The following is a 24,101-nucleotide window of genomic DNA, read 5'->3' as shown; positions in this document are numbered from 1 at the left end:
CCTGGTATTCAGTCAATCACCTGCCTGTGTCATCATGGGCTTTTTCCAGGCATAAATAATTCTTACACTTGCTTTTCTTTTTTTTCCTTTTTATCTGCTTTTGCTTACAGTGAGAATGGGAAGAACAAAACCTGATCTCACTGGAAATGTTATACCTGAAGATTTAATTTAGATTTCAAATCTTAGTGTACAATTTCATAACCGAAGGCAAAGTAACATTTTCAGGAATTCATGAAATAATAACAATGGAAACAATCTAAATGTTTCATCACCTGGCACAGCATTAAAAACAGTATTTACCCACAGAAAAAAAGCCCAACAATACAAAACCTTGCCCATAAACTATATTTGAAAAATCATAGTAAGGTAATTATGCACAAAATAAAACAGCATGGAGTAAGTTCAACAACTAGATCAAGTATGTTGAAAAAACTACATTGCAAATATGTTAAAAATCATGATGAGTGTGTCTGAAAGCAAAAGCCTCACATAGCAATCTGTCTTGTGAGGAAAGATGTTAACCTCTTCTACATGGTCATGTAAAACAGGTTGTGCATCCAGCAGCCCTCCAGATATATTTTCAGAGATAGTTGTAGCTCTGCTTCTGGTTTCATCACCTTCTCTTCCACAAGTTTGTTGCTCGTTCCCTCTATTTTTATTAGTCTGTGAATGAAGAAAACTGGATTAGTAGCCCAATTCTTTATTATTTAGGAAGACATCCTTGATAACATTTAAGTTAAAAATCCTTCATACTATTGTCAGTTGTTTGTCACCATAAAATCTTCCCCAATTTGTTCTATTCCGTTTCATTATAGCAATTATTATAGCAGCTGACAGTAGTGGATTAAATTTATTACTGAGATATGCACCTCTAATGCAACACAGAACCAATGCCTATGCTAAAAGTTTTGCTTTGTTAAGCAAAAGCTTCTGCTTGAGTATCTGTCTCTCATTCAGACTGCCGCAATGTCCAACAGGTATCATTAAAAAGTTACTCTTTGCAATGATAGGATCTCTGCAAAGACAGGGAATTTATTGCAATGGTAAGAAGCCTTTTGAAAGAAAAGGCAATTCGACACTTTCCTAGAATCTTTGTGCTCTGCAAACACAAATTTAACCATAATTATTTCTTTGATGACGATTACTATATCAGCTGCAAAACTGTAGCTAGGTCTGAAAGATTTTAAGCTTTTTATCACAAGCTGACATGAACATCTATATGATGCTACACACCAGACACCAGTGCCTTCAATATTCCAGAACATTTCTGAACAGGTTATAGCTCACACCACCTTCTCCTCTTCATCTTCAGCATCCCTTCTCTGTGAGCAGTTCTCAGAAGTCAGCTGCTTCTATTCATACAACAGTTTCTAGGCTCAACAAACTACAAAGAACAGTGCAGACCAACTTCAGATGCATAGCTGATCTCACAGACAAAACAGACTTGTCTCAGCTTCTTTAAGAGTGAGTAGTAAATACTGGCACCCTGCTGTAAATACTCTGGTATAAAAGTGGACATTAGAAAAGAACTCCAGTAAAGACAACTCTGAATAACCACACAATAATCTTAGAAGTATGCAGTCTTCTTCCCAGGCCAAACAAAAAACTTGACAAATCTTGTGCTCAGATATTTTCAAAGCCATAACTTAGACAAGACTTAAAGTACTATGTCCAAAGACAACTGAACATTTGGAGCGGAAGTTTTTTAGAAACATTGGCTTGAACAGTCAAAAGCAAGTTCAATTGTGGAATAATTTTCAGGAATATTTCAAGAAATACACTTGAGATTTGATTCTGCTATGCTTAGGTTGTTGGGTTTTTTGAAGTGATAAAGATATTTCCTTGTTAACTGTAACATCACTTCAACATAAGTTTAGAGAAAAATGTTATAGAAAACATTTTTTAAATGGTTCAGTTTCTCAGCATAGACTACAATTTTAGGGGAGGGACATTTGGCAAAGCTGAGCAACACACTTATGCTCATTCCTGGTTATCCCAAGAGTTTGTTCACTGCAGTGAACTGACTTAAAGCATATATTTCTATCACAATTTTTCTTTCAGAAACGTTTCTGAAAGATCTCTTACTTGCTGTACACACTTCTAGAACATAAGCAAGCTCTGTCATGTTCATAACTCTACAAACCTATGCACCTTCTGATGGCTCCCCGGATATGTGCCGCACATGCACCTGCTCCTGCGGAGAGACATCACAGAGCTCACATTGAAGCTGGTTTTGAATCCTGCCGGGGCTCCTGTTTCCTTGGTTTCCTGTCTTCTGAACAACGTCTTTCTTTTTGTGCTTTTGTCATTCTAAGTGCTCCTGGTAAGTCTGCAATCAAACAGGGCAACATATTCATTTCCCTTTCAATGACGGTACTGTTTTTCTACTAAAACATTAAATGTCCTCTGAAAATAAATGGAAAATTTCCTGAAACACTCAGATTAAAACAAACAAAAAAACCCCTTTGGAGTCACATTCAAACCTGCAATGTATAAAAAGCTCGCAAGCACTAACATTTTGATGAATTTCTCCTTTACTGCCTTGTACTACTGTAAGCACTCACACACAACCTATTCATTTTAGGCTTCTTATACAATCAGTCCAGTCTTGGCTGCAAGACCTACATATGGCCAAACATACCTATGTGATTAGCTTTTTGTCAACTGTGGAGCATACCTAATGTAGCTCATTTAGATACAGGTGACAATATTGTAGGCATATGCACTTGGTTAGATGCATGTCACCTCACAAAATACGAAGAATTAAGGACCCTTTTGCCCCAACTGGTTTGCCATGTAAGTTTTCAGTAAGGCACTAACTAAGAATCATAACTAATGTAGACAGAAGTTCAAAAAGGCCAGGCAGTTACAGGCATATCACATGCTTGCTTCTGAAAAAAATCTGGGAGTTTCAGGTGTGGTAACTTCTTGGTTGTTAAGTATACTCTCATAAGACATTATAGCTCTCTGCAAACATTACTTTAAGTAACAGATCTCTCCTTTCTTCCACCATAAAAAGCAAGCTGTCATCCAGGTAGCAAATGAGAAAGTAACATGGGTAAGGGGGAAAATCCCCTCTCAAGTTTTGTTTCTCACAGTGGAATTCAGTTGGATGGGTTCCACACACTCCTCCGTGGGGGCAGTTGGCCCCAATTCCAGGCATTAATGGACACAACTATAACCAGTTGCAGGACAGAAGGCACCCCAGAAGATGTATTCTCAAACTTTCATATAAATAAAGTTAGGAAAGAGATGTTTAGCACATCAATAAAAATTTCTTCTTAAAACAGAAGGAGGTTATCTAACAAAAATCCTAAGAATTCAAGTGAAGAAATACAAAGCTATATAAATAAAAAGTTTGAAACAGCACATATTTATTCCAGTAGGCAGAGAAAACTGCACTTATCATCAAAATATTTACATTTTGTCTGGAGAAGAAAGCTTTTCTCACTACTAAAATAAATATCAGAAGAAAAAAATAAGGGTTAACAAAATATGAGTCAGTTTTTAGCACTTCTTGCTTCCTCAACAAAACAAAGTTATCTAGCAATTTTAGTCACAAATACACTGTTCACTATCCTATTTTTCAATATATACATGTGTTCAGGAGCTCAAGGAACATATTTTTAGAGTCTCTCAAACAGTGTACCTATTTAAACCTTCCCCCCTGCCCCCCCCACCCCCAAATCAATGGAGTAGGCTAATCTACATCACCCATTAAAAAGGTGAAATACTAATTCTGTAACTGTTTCATTTCAGATTTCTCAAATTCACTGCTACAGAAATATCACATTTTCTAGCATAATTTCAATGAATTAATGAAGAATATTTATAATTCACAGTTCATATCATCATACTCTCTCAACAAATAGATATGGAAAAATATTGCTTATGTATTCAGGTTACTTCAAATCCTGTTTAGTGACATGATTATGAAGTATAGTATTATGATTTCTAGTTACAAAGTCACAAAAGACAGGAGTGAAAATCATTTCCCCCATTTCTTATTTCTACAGTTTCAGAACATGCATTAAATACAACCTATTTATGAGAACTGAATGCCTGATATGAAACAGGTATATGAGCAACAAGGTACAATTCACAATAATCATTTCATACTGAAGAAACTATTCTCTTTCTCTTAGTAGAGAGAGAAGCTTCTCCAGAAAGACATTCTGAGCAGGAAGCTCATCTCCTTCCGTGACTACAGGAAGTAGTGGCTTTGGTTTTTTTAAGTGTCTTATTTGAGAACCAACTACCTGTACTGCAAGAACTTTAAAATAAAACATATACATACATAAGACACGGATGCCAGATTCCAGCAGCACTTGCTTGGTGGGCAGTAGGAATCCCCAGCAGCATGCTGCAGCTGAGTAGGCAGGTGCCGGCTGGTGGTACTGCTTGCTTTCATAGTTGCTTGCAGATGTTTGTTGTTCATAGCCATAATTATCTTGTATACAGAATTCCAACAGAAAAACAAAAAGATTAATAAAACAGACTGTAGTAAAAAATAGTTGTTTTTAATTGACTGACACAGCAGACAATTCACAGATTTAATTTTTTGAGGCAGACACCAAGTGGTGGATAATGAGATTGTTTGTAGAAAAAGTACCTAATGACATTTTCATGATATTGGCAAGGAATGACTTGGGAGCAGGAAGGAGGCTAATTGTGCTTACTCTATGAGAGCTCGGCTGGAGGTGCAGGGGAAACAGCAGGAATCATTTACAATAAGTCTGGACAAGAAGGCCGTTTTAATTCATTCCCATGAGAGGTCCATTCCAATTCCAAATGGTGCTCAGTTTGAGTCACCCCCAAATTAGGGTATGTTGCAAATTTCTAAAGCAAGATACAAGAACTCATTAAAACATACAAAATCCAATGTTCTTGCTAGCATGACAGATATCGATTCAAAATAGATATTCTTGCAATGGAGAAAAAAAAAGGAGTAAGATTTGTTTATTTTGACTCTCTAGAAATACCTAGATGTGGAACACTGTTAAATAAGAAACATGTCTTACCATTCAAAAGAAGCAGTAATGTGCTGAAGTCTAAAAGCATTTCTCTGAAATTCACTAGAAAGTCAAAGCTGATTCATTAATGGCAATACCCAGAGATACTTACTAAGGACTGCAATGCATTGTATTAGGGAAAAAAGTACATCCCTCAAGACATGGGGGTCTTAGATCAGTACAACATGCAACAACTTCTTTAGTCATTCAGTTATCCTGACAGCTGCCTAGGGGCTGCAGGCTTCGCACCAGTGGCAGATCAAACCAAATGCACCCCGAATGGGTGCACCTCTGGCCACCAGCCAGAGGACATACAAGTCCTCAAGAAAATCTGTCTGTTCTCAATGGACTGTGAGCAATAGGTATCTCCGAAAGGTAAGTCATCCTGGCTATTGCTTTCTTTTGCCTACAGAGGGAGTCTAGACCAGCTTACACTAAAGACAGAGACGACTTCAGCAAAATGAAGCCCACACAGAGAAGAAAATCATGAAGTAGTGATAAAGCAGCTATGTGAAGTCTATCAAAAAGGTACTAGCTGGCAATAAGCACATTCAGGTCTCCAATGGTGCCCATAACCAAACACTGAGGGAAGAGGTATTACAGAATACTCCCTTGCAAGTCCCTCTGCTGCAACTGTCAGCCCCAAGAATATCCCACGCCAGATATAATTTGCCCTTTGGGAACTCTCTCTTGCTCAGCCTCCTTTTTTTCCTCTTTAGCTTTCTGCAGCCACAGCATGCTTGAGCAAGACTGCCATAGTTCTACTGCCTATTGCAAGAATCATCACCTTCTTTGGTTTGCTTTGAAGGTAGCTCCTCATAGCTTCACTTGCAAACCTGAGCTCATGTGGCACTAGAAGAGACAGTGAACAGTCAGTTCCTATCCAGCTGCTTCATGCCACTTCAGATTCTGTAAACATCTAGTATCTGCTTTAAATCATCTCTCCCAGGCTGAAGGCTCCCAGCCCACTCAGTCATTCTTGCTATGCGATCTATGCTCTGCTTTTGATCATCTCTGTCACCAGACTCTGGCCTTTCCCAAGTCCTACCGTATCCTTTCCAAGACAAGAGGAACAGACAACTGCATGCCATCAGTATCCCAAGCACAGGCAAACCACTGTCATTATACAAAACAGCAGCATAATGTTTTCTGTCCTCTATTTTTGTTCTTAATGTCTAAGATTTGATAAGCTACTGCTCAGCTTTTTTGCTCCTGAGTAGTGATAGCCAGCACAGCTCCTTATATTGTGGAACAGCTAGGACAGTTTCGCCCCAAGTTTTACTGTTGTCCATTAACTATTCAATCATGCATAGTCTTCCTATAATTCGTCATGTTCTGCCCTGCTTAACATTAGATTATATCTCCTCACTGCTCATCTTTTTTTCTGGAAAATGAATATACTGACCCACACTTCACTCTGCAAAGTTTAAAAACACACTGCATGACTCCTGCCACACTATACTGCCAGTATAATTGGCTATAATCTGGCAGAAAACACCTCCTCACACAAGAGAGGAATTTCACCATACCACCAACCAGAAAAAAACCAAATCTCTTCATCTCCAACTGATTCATTCCAAATTTCACTGCAGTTCTAACAGACGTTAATGCATAGAGCCAATTGTGCACTGGATCCCAGCACCTCCTACAGCCAGGAAATTAAGATTCAATTATTATCATACTTATTACAGAACTCTAAGTGATACAGGTATTCTGAGAAAAAAATACATACAGTTCTGTTTTCCTAATGGTCCATGAAAACTATGGGATTTGCAGAGTCTTCAACATCAGATGGGATTTCTCCCTGTATGAACCATGCAGTTTATTCTAAGAGCTAATCTGGTGGCCCCCATAATTGTCACCCTCATCTATACTACAGCAGGCATATCCAGCACTTCAAACAACTAAAAGCCATAACATTTCCAGCTCAAAAAGCTTACTGACAATCTTGGTTTGGTGTAGGAATAAAAAAAAGGCAGTTAAGTTTGGGTCATCAGGTTTACAGACTTGCTACCACTAGTATTAAACATGGACCAGCAAAAGAGTTGCCACTATGGGCAAGGAGGGCTTGTAATTAAGAAACTTGTTTATTATGGGAGGTGAATAACAGTCCTGTTCTCCCTCCGTTCTCTGCAGAACTGCTCATTACTTCTGTTACCATGGAGTGTCTAGCAAGGATTGTCAGTATTTTCTGCTCAAGCACAAGTGTGCCTACATTTGACTTGAGCTCCTCCGCAGCTCACAGGACTCCTTCCTCCTTCAAACATCCTATTCTGCACTTGGCAGTAATTTGATAGGTCCCCCTACAAATACATCCTTTGAGTTAGGACAAATGCCTAAACTGTATTTTCCTTTCATTTCACTTCTTGTTATAACTCCACCTTGTCACCTTCATTACAAAAGATGAACTAGGTCATAAACAAGTATATTAAATGCTAATGACAGAATGGGTTGGGGATGTTACTGCACAGTTTGTATTGATGGTCAGTCTAGGAAGTCTTCTACATTCCCAAAGCTTCACAAGTTGACATTTTTTTCTTCAAGATGTCAAATCTACTCCTTTATCAGAGCTACCAGTCTGCACCCAGTGCAGGTAAGCCTCACTTTTTCAGTAGGAGAATAAAACATTGATGTATCCATATAGACTAAAAGGTGCTGATGAATCTCTTCATCCTTGATGCCAAAGCAGAAGTATACCTATAAAAATAAATAATCAAAAAGCTCCCATGAGCTCCATTGTCTGCTGAAGTGTTCTCAGTACCATAGATTAAAAAAAATAAATCAAAGCAACTCCCTAGTTATGCAAACTCCCAACCAGCCTACTAGTTCAAAGCCACAAGTCTGAACAAAAGATATTTTTTTTTTTCCTCGGAAAGCATTAGCGATGTATGTCTATAATAAATCACATGAGATGTAAAGACAATGACTCATTTCATTATCTTTAAAGCATGAGAACAGAATACTCTACTGAGATAAAAGTCCCTAGGAAATGCTGATATCAGCTGCACTTTGCTCTCTGGTAGCAGTCTCAGCAAGCAAGGAACAATAAAACGATTCTGACAAACTACTGCAGAAACAGTACTGCAGAGATTATATGATTTTACTCTGAATTTCTGTGTTATACACACTCATTTTACAGTTACAAAAAAGCTCCCTTTAAGGAGCAGGCCTGCAAATTCAACCTAAAGTTTCAAAAAACACGGCACAGAGTCAAGGAACAAACATACCAGCAAAACAAGTTCTGACGGCCAAAGAAAAGTAACCTCTTGGGACATAGTAATCATTTCTGTTGATAAATCACAGTGGTTAGTTCAATACACTCCAAAACCGACACTTCTACTATAAGTAATAAAAACCCGCAAAATCTTCATAACTTGATACTGTGACAAAACAGGAAATTTCTAATTTAGCTCACCCAGAGCCCTCACTGCCTGCAAGTCACGTCCCTTTTTTCCTGATGCAGCCTGAGTCCTTATGGTGGACAGGTCTGCTATATCTGCTTTATTGGGCAGACTAATAGCCAGAGGTGACTGCAACCAAATTCTTGTAAAATGATCAAAAATCCTGACCCTAATCCAGGAAATAAACATAGTTGATGAAAGCTCAGAAACTTAACCATAATTCTGTATGCACACATGCCACGTAGCCACTGCCTGAGATGCAGTGCTGCTGGAAAGGCATTCTCTGTCAGGAGTCCCGGAGAATTACTTGTCATAGCCTAGACCAAAAGCTTGGATTTATTAGTCCTGATGCACTGCCTATTACTTCCAGAGTTATCTGAGGAGGAATATTCAGCAGTAAAGTTTAAGTTCCATTAAACTGTTGTGTGGCAGAGGAAGCTCCAGAATTGGGTTTTCTTTTCACTATCCATCACCAGAAATCCACATTTGATTGCCTAAATGAACTGTGTAGGCATAAAGAAAACTGAAGGTAGTGACAACTGAGCCTTTTCAATTAAAGATTAGACACATAGATCATAAAAAATCTTAATCATTACTTCTTGACAGTGCAATTAGCATAAGCAAATACCGTCAATACAGGTTGCCGACTAAAACCTCCCCAGGCATTAATCCACGTCCCCTTCCTGAAAGTCTGGTGTTAGGACAGGCTGGGGAGTAAGTTCCTGCTGGCACGACCGCAGCCCTGCACCGACTGTGTCCGACACGGTCCAGAGGCAACAGTTCAACTGGCCTGACAGCCCGTGCTGTAGGAGATGCCCACGTGAGAGTTTGCTCTACAGTACAGCTCACCGCACTGATGGGATATGATTAAACTGTAGATGGCTGAGTCCTTTAAAAAAAAGAAACAAGTATGAAAAAATTTTATTTAACAGACCCATCTTCCATGCATAGAATTTACTGATACCACATTTTAATATCACCCTGCAAGCCAGTCAGCTTATGGAGACTGACTAATGCAGTTCAAGTCCATGACATAAAATTAAGGCCACAACTGATTAGACGTGGAGCTAAGGTAAAGTCACACAAACAAGCCAGAAAATGCCAATCAATAAACAAATAGCTGTTGATTTCCTAGTAATTAAGGATTAGTGTTACTTAAAATTGCTAAAGGGCTTCTGCCCAGTGTGACAAGCCCAGCAGTGTTCTCTTAGTATGCTATAAGTTAACAATTAAACACTGATTTTTTGGTAGGTATTATTTCAATCATTAAAAAAGCTGCTCTTTTGTCTATGGGGACAAAACAGCAGTAGCTCAGGCCCCATGAGTTACCATAGCCAATGCCTATCTCTCCTGAAAGAAAACACAAACCTTCAATTTCTACCTTGCAAGTTTTATTGCAGACCTGATTTAGAAAGCGAATAAATTATCTTTTCATATATCCTTAAGCCATTGGCTTACAATCTGATTTCTGTATTCAGAAGTTTTAATTTGCTGTTAGATTTAAATTAAAGCATGAGCCATACAACGCAGGTAAGCTAGCTTATTGCAGTGGGGAACCTTATGCCATAGAGATCCAAAACTGAAGGGAGAAAAAATATTAAGTTTCATTAGTTGTAACAGCTAACAGAACAAGTTCCCTACAATGACATTGTTCAATTGCATGAGGAAAACTGACTTAAGAACTTGCTCTAAAAGCCTTTATCAAATCATATAATTTCTCTCCTTACCAAGGAAGGTAGAAAACTATTAGAGCATTCCTCCTCTTGCTATATGTCCATTGCTTGTGAATATATTATTCTGATGCCACGGTTCACCTCAACACCCAAATAATACAGCTTTTATTTTTAAAAAGTCAACAGTGTAAAGATTTTTTTAATAGTTTATAATGCCACTTGTTTCCATGCTTAGTTATTTAATTGCATAGGTGAAGTTACAGTAACAAAGTTCCTTTTTCTAACTTCAGAAACTATTAAAATGGAAAGTCACTGGCAATAGCTTACATTTAAACCAAAACATTTTAAAACTCAATATTAGTATTACTTCAATAATTACAAGCATTAGTTTCCATTCAGTGAGAAGTGCCTTGAAGTCAGAAACAAGAATCATCATGCCTTGTAAAAAGACTTCAAAAAGATACTGAAGAATTAGTGCACTCAAAAATTCATAAACTCAAAAGCATCATGCCATAAGTCTTAAAAACTTAACAGCTTCCCATCATCACCAGAAGCAGAATTTTGTCATTCAAAAAGAAAGCTGAATCTACATCATGGCCTTGACTTAAGTTTATTATCAGATTTAGCTCTTCAGATAAACCAAACCTTTGAAGTACAGGCATCTTCTAGAGAGCATGTGAACACTTTAAAAAAATAAAGTAATGCATAGGTGAACACCTTATAAATTTTATCAAAGATAAATGATGTAGTATTTAGTCACACTGGCGCTGGTTTTGGGTTTTTTGGTTTTTTTTTTTTTTTACACACTACTGTTCTTAAAAGATGTTTTAGAGTATTATCTTAGAGGTAGTTAACTAACAAACATAAAAAGCATTGTGCGCACAAGCTTAACCCTAAAAGTAGGGGAAAAATATTCTTCATTGCTACCTGGTAGATCCTAAAGCCTGAAGCATCATGAGTTCACAGGAGAGAGACTTGCTTTCTTCAGAAGCTTACTACTCACCCAGTTCAAACTATATTGAATCTTTTCCCACACCATATCATACAGGCAGTAGATGCAACACCTACATCTACTGCTGAACTTTGACTAAAACATGAGAGGTCACGTTAGAACGTAGCACACCATAGTTACAAGACAACTAATTACCAAGTCATGTAAGACAGCTTAAATGTACACATGCTACAGCAAATTCAGCAGGGTTGGGGGAGGGAGGATAGGAAGAGACCTTTCAATATTGATACTGGGGTGTAATGATATCATCTGATATGCCTCGGGCCATTCTGAATTGGTTTTGGTCATACCTGACTGAGTGCTCACACACGACCGTGATGGCTGATACGCCTGCACTTAGGCTGGGTAGGAATTTTCCCCAGGCCAGTTTTGACTCCAGTGCTTTTCGACATTTCTAAGCTGTTCTTGGGAGGGATTTTTGAAAGACAGGGCTTCTTGTATTGTTGTTACTATGCTGATGATATGCTATCTTCTGACAGTTATAACACCCAAGATTCTTGGGACTAGATGACTAGAATTTCTGAAGGTAAACCCTTTAAAAGGCACAAATAACACGGATCTGTGTGAGTAAACATCCCACGTATTCAGAAAAGTGTTCAGCATGTAAACATACACAAAGTGTAATGTTGGAAACAGGGAAAAAAAACCCCAAATATCAGACATACTGCTGGATAGCCACACATCAGCCAGCACTTTGATCAGTTGACTGACAGACAATCCCTGAAGACAGATCTTGCACTTCATTGTGTAATGTATTAAGCTAAAGGATTATCTAAAGCACTTAGCCTGAAAATGCAAAAGTCTACATGTTTGGGGATAAAACCAGATCAAGACTACATGTTGCTTCACTATTTGCTGCAAACTGGTATGCTTAACACAACAATTACATTATCCTTTTCAGCTAGGATTCTGATCTAATTTGACGCTCAAGCTTTCTCCAGACTTTGGTGCCCTGTAAAGACTCATGTTACTACAATACAAGAGTCAACAGGGCTTTGATGTTTCAAACTTTCAAACATTTTTAGGTATAGTCATGCCTTCCTCCATAAAGCCCCGGTGTGGGAAATTCTTTTTGTTGATGTAAGTGAAGTTTGTGAAGATTGCACGATGAATGTATATTTTAATGATAATGAGACTTTACAAAGTCTCTCTTAGAATTTTGAAATACATCGTTGAAGTATGAATACGCTCAAAGTCTGATAACACAGTAATTCTATAGTGCTTTATGGCTTCCACGGTGGTGGTAAGAGACACTTAAGGCTTGCACAAGTGCCATAAATGTTCAAGCCAACTAATTACTTCACAAAACCTGGGAGATTCCTTAGGCATTATGGTGTTCATATTGCCACATTTTCTGTATTTAAGACCATCAAGAACATATGCTCTGGAAACCACAAACCTCTGGCAGTGAAAGCAAACCATTCATGTCAAATGTATTAAAAACACAGAGCACTATGTAACTGTTGTTGGTCCAAACAATCTTAGTGCCAAGTTTGGCAGCAGTATCGACGAACTTACCTTTGCTGATGCATGCAAACTAAATTCGTGGCTTCAATAAGGCAGTTGAAGATGTCACTGTAGACATTTGAGCCATATAAGAACAGGTCAGTAAATCTATTTCCATGTATTTGTTTTTGTGGCAATAAATACTTGATCTCAAGACTAACAAGCCACTCTTGAACAACCATTCTTAAAGCACACATCATGCTCTTCATAACTCCCTACTACTAGTTCAAATGTGGACACCTGAACGGTAGGTTTTGCCAAACCTTCCAAAATACAGAAAAAACAGGTTCTTTCCCCACGCCTTTGGGAAACAAAAAAAGTAATTCAAGCAGTGTGTTTACTATGCATTTTACTATTGTTTAACATCATCCTGAAATTCCAAGGACTGGAAGATGATGAGAAATGCAAATAATATCATCTTACTGACAGTTGGACAAAGTGTTTTTCACACCAAGCTGAGACTACAAAATGTGGTCAGCCAGTAAGCTTAACCTATCTTTCTAGGCTAAACAAGGTCACAGCACACAACACAGTCTCATGCCCAGGCCAGAACTAGTAAGCGATATGCAGAAGTAGTGATTTACACTACTACAAAAAAATACGTATTACTTTGCTCCTATTCACCAGAGACATGAGCAAATGACAGCATGCTACCAGCAGTCACTGCAAGTTATTATGATTTAAGAAGGGATCTGAAGTGCCAAAACTTAAATGCATAATCAGATTTGCCAGAAAATATCCCAAGTACTTCCCAGCCATTTGCTTCTCTGTTTAGTCTGAGATATGTAGCAAGACTGAAGATTATAAAAATGCTTATCAAAACTTCTAGATTTTAATTGCAATAGAAAATTAACAGCTCACTGGAAGAATAGAACTATGATACAAATAACCACTACATCAACTTAAACGATTTACATAGACACCATTCACAACTGCTATAAAACCATACACAACCACAAGCTTCATAAATGATGAGCTTGGAATAAAGATGCAACCAGACAAGCTTCCATTTGGCTTCCTTCCATTTTGTTGTTTGACTGTGGAGGTCTTTTACGCACTACTAAATTTTAAAGGAGATGATTTCAGAAACTAGGCTAATAGATAGTGTGACTGCTGCACAACAAATATGGGGGGGGAACACTTACAAAGGCTATTAATACATAAAGGAAAGGGGAAATCAAAGAAAAGGTAAGAGAAAAATCAGCTTCAGAAACAGCTTATAATAACTGCAAATTTAAATTGAATTAAAACTTGTCCACAAATGATTAAGTGTGGCTGGTTTAATTAGAGAAGCTTGAACCAACACGTTCACCAGCCAACATGCCCACTATTGACTGAAGAGGCTCACTCTGCTTCAAAGCTCAACACAGCGATTTCCACTGTTTTCTGCATTGACCTGAGAAAGGCCAGATAAATTCTCCTACAATTCACTGAAAATTTAAATGGGGATGATCTTACTGCACTGCAGAAAAGAGACAAACATGCCCTGATGACATAATTCACCTCACAAGTGAAATGACAGCACGGGCAGAACAAAAAAGAGCAGTTCCAAGCAACCACAAGGAAGGTAACTCCTACAGGAGTGAAATGCCACGTACAATTCCATTCTTCTGCAAGTGACCAGGAGAAGGCGCTTCTGAAGAGGACAAACCACTCCAAACAAGTGGATATTATCAGACCAGATCTCTGGGAAGTTACCCTGAAGTACAAAGACAAAAGCATCAAGGACTGAATACTAGAAAGAGCAAGGAGAGCATAAAGAAACTCCAAGAAAAGGAAAAACCAGAAAGTGCTATTCAGAAGGATGCTGACAGTGAAGCAATACAGGACCCAAGTCTGGCTAATGAGATCACAGTATGGATCCACAAACCAAAAGATGAGCAAATGGGCGCATTAGGTCTTGGAGCAATAGCAGGGCATTTGTGGAAAGAGGTGGGGGGGGAACCAGAAGATAATGGAAGTCCAGGTTCTGAGACCCTGAGGAGAGAAAGCCACAGGAGAGAGCGAAGAAGGTGGTCTCTTAATGGTAAGGAGAAATCGGAGAGCAACACAAGACCCTAAAGGAAGGAAGGAAATAAAGACACTGAGGAAGCCAGGGAGGGAAGGCTGTGCAGGAGCCAGGACACCTTTCCAGCGGGAAATACTTTACTAGGACAGAAGATCAGGGAAGTGGGAGCTCCCCAGGACATTCCAGCACCTACAGTATGCCCCCCCCAAGGAAAAGAGGCCCTATGCAGGACAGCAAGGCAGACCCCCAGGGACAGGGCAGCTACACCAATTGCCAAGGGGTGAGGTGTACCCCAGAGACAGGACAGCCAGTCCAAGTCCCCTACAAGCACACCACCACTTGGAAAAAGGCTACAGCCGCCATTTTATCCACCCCGAGGGCGTGGGGGGGGAGCGAGGCGGGGCGGGGATCGCCCGGGGGGCGGGGCGGCGACCAGCCCCGCCCTGCCGTTACCTGCCCCGCGGCGCTGGCCGGCCCTGGCCGCCATTTTACGCGAGCCCCAGGGAGGGCGGGGGCGTTCCTCCGAGAGACTTCGTCCTGCCACCTCAGGAACGCTAAACCCGTGTTATGAGAGTAGCGGTTTTTGACGACAGCGGAAACAACATAAAAACAGGGACATTCATTAACAGAGCTGCTGTCCGGAGGCTCACAGAAGAGCCTGTCGGAGCCTGGAGCCGAGGAAGCCTGGTATTGCCGGGGCGAGAGTGTGCCCGGAGGGCGGCGGCGGCTGCTGCTGCTGCTGCTGGTGCTCGGTCACCTCCTCCTGCTGCTGCTGCTGCTGCTCGGACATCTCCTCCTGCAGCTGCTGCTGCTGCTGCTCACCACTTCTGCACCGGGAGAGCGTACCTGAGCTCAGGCGGGCTCCTAAAGCCTTCCGACCGTCTGTGTGGCATTTTTGCTGTTGGAAAGATCTGCAACAGTCTCGCTCCTTCTGTAACCTGAAGTTTCTAGCTGGTGCTTATTCACGGCCAGTTAGAAACGTTTGTCCTTGTGGCAACCGCTTCAGTAATTCACTTCACGCTGTTCGTTTCCTTGCCATGTAAGAACCATGTTGACAAACGGCTTCCAGTATTACCCTGTTTGCAGTGAGCTTTTTTTCGTGTTTCAACATACCTGAAGAAATAGTATGACTGAACGTATCTGTGAACAGCCTGATGTTATTTATATTGCGTCATCATAAAATGATTTCACTGGGAGACCCAGCTTCATGTTTCCAAAATTCCACATTATCATGAAGCCTTCAGACTGATGTGTTTTCATGCTGAAGCACTGCAACAGACAATGAATATATTTCAGCAAAATGAGATCGTTCCTTTAAAAACTGACATACAGTTTAATAGGATAATGCCTTCTAATTACCATCACAGTTTTAAATAACATAGTGTTTATGGTGATAAATGAAATTATGAGATTGCAAATGTGCTGTTACAAGATAAAGGCATCAAAGCCCTTTGCAGCGTTGTCTTGTGACCATGGCCTTGATGTTTGGAGATCTGAGACCCATCTTAGGCCCGAGAATGGGATTGCTTAATTAAAACCTGAATGATACAAAGAAAATACAAAATTCACAGTAACAGAAAGCTGCCATTGATGTGAATGACAAAATTGTGATATTGTGGCTGGCATACATAGCAGCATGAGCAAATAACAGATGCACAAACATCTTTAATGTTTTATGAGGCCTTGAAGGATATTTCCAGACCTGTCAGCCTTGGAGTTTACATGTGAGGATTCCCCATCTGGCACTGAAAGCTATGGTAAAGAAAAAAATTGAAAATGGCAACTTTTTTAACATCTCTCTTAATCATTAACCTCCTCGATGGACTTTTCATTTAATGATTCTGACCATTACATTTTCTTTGATACTGTGCCCTGCAGACTGTGGCGGTGGCTGGGCTGTTCCTGATCGTAATGTATAGAAGATTAGGAGCCTGTACATAATGGCCCAGTATAACAGGACCACTTGAAAGGGTTTCTAAAATGGGTTTCTGGGCAGATAAACCAGATACCATCAGTGCAGCCATGTTGGAAATTTACTGTACAAGGCCTTGCCAGAGGCCATGTCAAGATAGGTAAAGATATTTGCATTTTCATTGTGTGATTTTTCCATGTGTTCCAATGTAATTATTACTAGGTACAGAGTATTTCCACACACACATGTGCAAGAAAATGGCAAAGAATGCATACTCCTGTATATGGTTTTGCCACTATATTGCAAGTTCCTATCCTTCAGGTGAGATCTCACTGTTCTAGTCTAGAGAAAGGTGCATTAATTTGATTTTCAGTTATGTTACTCAACTAAGTAAAACTCAGATTATGAGTTGTCTGTGAATTAAAAATAACACCACACATTTTAATGCAGCAATATTCTGAATTTTTGGCCAGAGTTGAGTACTTTGACAGGTATAAAGGATTTACAGACTTGCAGCTTACAAGTATGTCACATGCTACACATACTGCTACACATAATACATGGGTATTATTGCAGAATACTGTTTTGATGACAAAAAGACACTTGTTGCCTGCAGAATAGTGGAATTTTACATTCACAGACTCCTCCTGTGCAGTGGAAATAGGTCCAGATGCAAAGGGATGCCCTTGGCTACCAAAAAATTGCTGGTAGAGGACAGAGGGAAAAGTCCTGACCAGCAGGTCCCTTAAGGTCATTGCAGAAGGACTTCTCTGGGCATAGAAAAGCGCTGACCACCATAGTTTCTCCTGCAGATCATCACTTGCACCTCATTTACACAGGAGCAATTTAATGTCCTAACCAGTCACAAGCATTCCTTTGTATTATGGCTCAGGGAGGCTCCCCTATTTGCCTGAGCTACACCTGGCACTAAACACCCTGGGGAAGAGAAGACTTCAGCTAACAGGGAGGTGTTGACCACAAACACCCCAGAGCCTGGGGCTGTCCTGCTATATCTTCTACTCAAGTCTGACTTTTGCTACAGGGAAAAACTTCCACATCTCCTTCTACAAGAGCGGTATGGAAGGACTCGGACACAGGGAGCGACGGAGGCGAGACTCACGTTTGCCTCCTAGCTCCTTCCTATGACTTCAGCAGGCCCCAGCGAAGCAGGCCGAAGCTGGCAGAGCAGCGGCTCCGCTCCTGGCCGTTTCCGAAGCCCTGAGCCGTCCCGGTGGGGATTGCTCAGGTCCCGCTGCCTGCCGCCTTCCTGCACCCTCCACCAGCCGCCTCTCCGGCAGCTCCCCTCGGACCCGCTGACGAAGCGGGCCGGTTGCAGGCCCCCTGCTCGCCCGCAGAGGCTGCCTGGAGACCCCCGGCCTCGCTGCCGGGAGAGGGGGCGAAGGCGCTGCCCTCGCCGCCACGCCCGCCCCGCGACCGGGCGGGCCGAGGCCGAGGCCCTCGCCGCTCCTGAGGCGGGCCCGGAGAAAGCGCGCGGGGCCCGGTCCCCCGCGCCAGGCCGCCGGCGCCGCACGCGCAGCGCCCCTCCCCCCTCCGGCGCGCGGAGAGAGGCACCCTCCCCCTCCCCCGCACCGAGGCCGGCGCTTGACGGACGGGCCGCCGGGCCAACGGGGCGCGGGACACGTGCGCGCGGCAGCCAACGGGGCTCGGCGGGCGGGGCGGGGGCGTGGCCGGCGGCGCTGCGAGCGGCTTGTTGTGCGCGCTGCGGAGCCGTTAGCCTCCCGCTGCCCAGGCCCTGCCGAGCCGGCGACAGGTGAGGCCGGGCCGCCGCGGGTTGCGGGGCGGCCCCTGCGGAGCCCCCGGCGGCTCCCGCGAGGCCGGCGCGGGCAGGAGCTGGGCGGCGAGGACCGCGCCAGCGAGGCCGAGGCCTGGGGCCTGCAGGGGGAGAGCTAGGGCCTGCGGGGGGGAGGGGCCAGCCGGAGGGGGAGCGCGGGCCCGGGCCCGGGGCGGCCGGGCGGCGCGCCGGGGCTGCGGCCTACGGGCCGGAGGGGGGGCCTGCAGCGTGCGGGGCTGTGAGGCCCTGCGGGAGGCGGATGGGGTACGGGAGGCGGAGGAGGGGCCCGAGGCCTCCGCGCTGGTGGGCGGGAAGGCCGTGGGTCCCGCTGCCGGGGGCTGCCGCGGAGGGAGCCGGCCCTGGGTGGCAGATGCGCCGCCTGGGTCCGTGCCTTACCTTGGGGCCTGTCTTCTGCTGGTTAACGTCGTTGTCTTTCATATTTATTTCGCCTGTGTCTGTACGGACGCAGCTTTTGAATCTCCCACCTTCGTTAAGACTGGCGCATCTTTGACTGGCAGTATCTGAGGCTGGGCTTCCTAACGTGGTCAATACGTGTTAATATTAATGCTAATTTGGGCCTGCTAGGAACAGGGTTCGCTAATGCTGTGCTAAGTGCTTTTGGCCGGAAGAAATCATGACTGAAGTAGCAGCCCGCTATTGTTAGTACTCGTGGGAGGTTTTTCAAAGTAGAGCGCTTACCCTTTTTTAGTGACTGGAAGAGGTTGGAGTGTATTAGGGGGCTAGTCAGTGGGAGGACATGGGTGGAAGGAACGTATGTAGAGGTAGCCCAGAGAAAGGGCCACTGAGCTCTGGTGGAATAGTTGTGTGGAGGTGTGTGCTGGCTACCATATTCTGTAACGCTGGGTAGTGGGGTAGCGTTATCTGTTGGGCAGAGGCATATATCTGAGACTTGCTGAGAAGGGAAGCATGTTTTGTTGCGTGAAGGACATGCACTGGGATCTTGTGATGAGGTATCTGTGGAAAATAAAGGAGGAAAGAAATGGGAAGGGTAGAGATTAATTCCCTTTATTAGTGCTTCTTGTTGACATATGATGGCTTTTTGTGGTCTCTGTATTTCTGTTCCTTTTTCCTTTTATGCCATAAATGTGGATGTTGACTGCTCGTGTCACTCAGCTCCTTACCTCTTTACCAGCGTGCTGTTCTCCAATACTCATGTTTTAACCACTTTTCTTTCTAGATCTGTGTGAACAGTTCCCTGACTTGTGTATCTCTCTCTAAAACTGGGGCGATGCATATGCTCCATAGGCTTTACCAAGTCCATATGGTTGATATGATTTCTTAGTTTTCTGTTGACTATTGGGTTACGCCTGTGTTGTATGATAGATAATAAAGTCTAGATTCCTGAGCTTGTAAGTCTATGCAGCGTGATATGTTATTCTGTGACTGTCCTAGTTTTTTTGTTCCAAAGGAGTGTAACTGTATTTGTATAATGATGTGAATGAGTCTGTGGTTTCATGATTCAAAGGGTTCAGCAGTCTTGAGTTACAGAACTACGATCTCCGCTTGCAGTAGACTCCCCCTTGCCTTGACTGGAATATGAACAGGAACATGTTAAGCTGCTATGGCTGTTAAATATATTGTATAGTATGTTTATAGGCTTAGTTGTTTAGCCCTGATGTGGGTGGTTCTGCAGCACCAGATAAATGTGGTTTTACTGCTTTCTTACATGAGTTGTCTTATGTAGTGCCAGGTTTGTGGGAACAACAGTAGTAGTAAGCACAGTCTAAATGAAAATGTGAGTATTGTGTAGAGGATCTTTCTTAACTTAATTGTGTCTGTTAAATGTGGCCAGTGTCTAGTACTGACATTAGCTTACCATGAAATGTGCTCTATGCTCCTAATTAAGGCACTCTTATTTTCTGTTTGCTGGTTCTTGCATGTTCTGTCACTTTTTTTCTTCCTGAAAAAAACCCCTCCTTGTCTTGACCTGTCAGAGACATGTCATTGTACTTTCAGAATCTATTTTTTAAGCTGTTCTGGCAGTCTGCTTTCTTTTGTGGAGCTTTGGTCTCTGTCTTGTTTCTTGCTTGTTTGTTACCAGCCCTCTGTGAACTGATTACAGTAAGATGTTATTAGATGTTGCACTGACTATATGTCTTGTGGATAAGCTGCCTGTGAAGGTGGTAGACTTTTAGTTACAGAAAAATCAAGCTTGCTGTATTTGCAGACTTCAAAAAGATGTTTAGAGAAGCTGTTCTTTTTGCACGTCCAAGTACTTTAGAAGAAGCATGGAAGGTGGCTGCAGGAGATTCCTGCCAATTTAAGCATTTAGAAAGAGTGACACAGTGCAGAAAATGAGAGGTGTTAAACTTTGCCTTTCTATTGGAAATTGATCAGGCACTTCTTTTTGACTTGTAGTTCTGTGATCTAGGCACCTGCAAGCTTCAAACTGCTGGCCTAAATGATCCATTTGATTATACAACCTTGTTATATGTAGGTGATGTATGCAAAAATAGATTTTAAGCTTCTTTTGTTTTGGTTTTTTTTGGGGGGGGGGGTAGGATGGAAATAAGCTATGCTAAGAAGCCAGAGACGTTCTTCATGTGCGTGGTTTTGCTGCCTTTTTTTTTTTTTTTGAAATATTAGTAGCAGTGGCATAGTAAGTATAATTTTCCTCTTGCCCACCACTTCCACGGCCTCCTTGTAGGAGTGCGGTAGCGAGTTGTGGTGTCTCATCAAGCCTTCAGAGATGGATTTCCAGCTACTTGTTTTGTGCTGGTGGACGAGTTGGATGCTGTCTCCCCTCCTGTTACTTCACTTGCTTTCCTATCCCATCAAAGTGAAAGTACCAGTTGCTAATCTAAGGAGGGATCAATGTGTGGGGCAGCTGTTGTCAGAATGTGTCTGGAATCTGCAGTTCTTATTTCCACTTCTCACCTACTGCAAGTGTCCTGTGCATAGGAAATGAGTTATTCCCTCACAGCACAGTTCTTTGTCTCCAGATATAGGTGAAAAAATTGCCAGAGACAATTGCTGGACAGTCTGACGCTGTCTTGAACAAGGAAGATAACTTCTTTCTTTCTTTTTTTTTTTTTTAAATCTGTTTATTGTAAATGTGTTCTTTTTAAAATACCAGTGCAGAAGGTAAGATAGTCTCAGGTGCAAAAAGTTGTCCAGCTGTCTCTGCTTAAGAGCTCTGTTATGTTGTCAGCATCTTTGACCCAGGGACAAAACAACTGTGGAAGGTGTTGATGTGAAGCTCTGAGCAGAGCTTTGTAGCCTACTCCTTCTGTCAAGGCTAACTATTAACCTTGAAAAATGGGGAAATTTCAGATCTAGCTGCAGGTGTGTAGTATCTTAGCTGCATAGTTTCCAATTGCCCTTGTTCATACATATCAAGCAGAGGTGATACCGGGAGGCCCTGATCCTCCCCTTCGTGTTAAAGCAGCAGTGGATGGTAATTATGGCCAGTCTGTATCTGATTTCTGACAGCATCCTAACTATGATTAATTTTGTTCCTATGAATTGAGTATAGTTCATCAGACTGATGATAAAATGAGGTCGTTCCTCTGAAGAATGCAACTTATTTCTTGGCCTCAAATACTTCTGTCTCTGAATGGCGATGTGAGCATTCACAAAAACATTTACCGTCGTGATGCCATTATATGGACATGAAGAAAAGAATTTAAAAGCTTTTTAGTCAAATCTGATTGTTAAAGAATATGTAAAACTACTTTGTTAAAGCATTAAAATTATGACAGTTGAGATTTGTTAGACTAGTAGTATGCTTAAAACTAAGTTTATGCCCAATGTTACAAAACAAATGAAAAAAAAAACCCCTTAAAATATGTTGTACTAGAAATATTTGATTTAGCATATGGAAATACAGTTTGTTGAAATGCAGTAGTAGATTTTCGTAATAGCCGCTTCTGGTGCAGAGATGTTTTTATTGTCAAAACTGACAAAAATGTTGGAATCTTAAATTTAGTCAAGGTAAGGAGAAAAAGGGCAGTGTCTTCATTCCAGATTCGCAAAGGGGGAGAGGAATCGATAAAAAGATGAGATCTATTAACTCTGAAAAATCTGAAGGACTGGCAAGCAGAAATTATCTATTTGGTCATCAGATTTACAAACAGAATTTACTCATTAGTGTGGAAGGAACACACATGTACAAGTTAAGGAACTTATGTGGCTTAACACTTTAGAGTTTCAGTGTAAAAGAATCTTCCTGTCTAAAGACAAACTTTTTTTTAAGTGACCTTCATTAGCATGTTTCTGTAGACTGAGTTGGTTTAATTCTTGAAGGGGGGGAGGGGAGAGAGTACAAATGCCAAATGAATCAAATTGAATATTGAATTTAAATTTCTCCCGTTTGCTGATTTAAAATACTGCAGCTGCAGGGCAGAGGAATTCAGATGAGACAGCTATGTGGGAGAGAATACTGACCTTACTGATCGCTGTGGGACAATAAAAAGAGAAACAGGGTAACAGTACAGTTTGGGGGAAGGAATCTGTGATGCCTTACTTTCTGCCTTTAAGTGTTCATACGTACCCAAACATCGTGCTTCAAAGTTCAGGAACATGGTTATTCCAATGAAACCTAAGATTCACGCTCGTGAAATACAGTAGCTGCCAATCAGCCTAAGTAAGCATAACAAGCAAGAAAAGATGAGATGAAGATTATTCCTTTGTGGTCATTGATTTGCTTTTTGGAAACAGCATCAGGCATCTCTGAAACATACGCATGCTTCTTCATATCTAAATTATTTTTATTCATATGGATAACTTAAGCATTATCACCTGTCTTTGCAAGTATACATTGAAATAATCTGCTGAAAGACTTAAGCATGTAGCTCAGATCTGAGCTGAGGTTTTGGAGTGTGTGACCTATACTGTGCATGTACATGCTAGGATAACATTTCATGTTAAACTTAATATTTTTTCCCCTCATATGCTGTATAAATGTTATTCTTAAATTGAAGAGAGAATCTGTGGATTCTGTGATTTCCCCCACCCCCCAATTGGCTTTTGGTGTTGGTCAAGATTAAAATCCTCTGTTACTTGAAGTAACGTTGTATGAATGCAGTGTGAGTCAAATAGCAATGGGTCTTGCACTGTATTGTCATTGACCTGTAGTCTTATGGATGCTCATGGAGAGGTCTGTGCTTGTGGGGTGCAAGGTGGAGAGCTGTTGGGGACAAGAAAGGAGATTGTGAAAAGAATAAAAGGGGTTTTCCTGGAGATTATGGGGAAAGAATCTGTGGCATATGTAAAGTAGAGGGGTCTAGATTAAGAGAGAGAGAGATGTATTCTGGCTGTGGACCATGGGGAAACTTCTCTCTTTTTTTCTGGGAGGCATGTAGGCCTAGTGGAGGTTTTTCTGCTGGTGTGGCTTCTAAGGTGAAACCTATTCCATTCCTTGCAGTGACTTCTGAGAAGAAAATGGTTTGGTGTTTGTTTGGTTTTTTTGGGTTTTGTTTGTTTGGTTTTTTTTTCTGCCCACCCCCTGTCTCTGTCCCTTTTATGTCTTGATTAAACTCTTACTTCTCAATCCTGTCTTGGCAGCTGACTGCAAAGCAAGTTTTTGCATGGCAATACTGTGTTGGATCATTCTGGAAAACTGTTTTCCTGAAACAGTTAAAACTAGCAGAGGGTCTCTCCAGGCCCTTCAGGCCCTTTTGTGTGTGTGGCATTGCTTTTGGCATGTGTTCAAACCTAGACGTCTCGGCACCTCTGTATCAGCCATTTGCAGCTGTGTGGATTGGTTTGGCACTTCTCTTGATGTAGTAGTGTCCTTTTTGTTCTATTTCAGGTCTGATCTCCA

General features: G+C 41.7%; 1 protein-coding gene and 1 long non-coding RNA gene across 3 annotated transcripts in view; one reads left to right on the top strand and one right to left on the bottom strand.

Annotated features, from left to right (window-relative positions):
- Window positions 1-124: 124 nt before the first annotated feature.
- LOC104322633 (uncharacterized) lies at window positions 125-18,799 on the bottom strand. The gene is made up of 3 exons (XR_011325877.1): window positions 18,713-18,799; window positions 2,189-2,329; window positions 125-663 (listed from the first exon to the last, which is right to left on the bottom strand). It is a non-coding gene; the product is annotated as an uncharacterized lncRNA (long non-coding RNA).
- The window catches only part of ELAVL1 (ELAV like RNA binding protein 1), a 40,944-nt gene continuing 35,032 nt past the window's right edge, over window positions 18,190-24,101 (top strand). For both annotated transcript variants that reach the window (XM_069790018.1, XM_069790017.1), the window contains exon 1: window positions 18,190-18,295. The gene's annotated coding sequence lies outside the window, so the exon portion shown is untranslated. The remainder of the gene's footprint in view (window positions 18,296-24,101) is intronic.

The sequence above is a fragment of the Haliaeetus albicilla genome, chromosome 8 (assembly GCF_947461875.1).
Source record: "Haliaeetus albicilla chromosome 8, bHalAlb1.1, whole genome shotgun sequence".
In the NCBI taxonomy this organism is placed as follows: Eukaryota; Metazoa; Chordata; class Aves; order Accipitriformes; family Accipitridae; genus Haliaeetus; species Haliaeetus albicilla.
The sequence above is the reverse complement of the archived record's forward strand: the minus strand, read 5'-3'. Positions and strand labels throughout refer to the sequence as shown.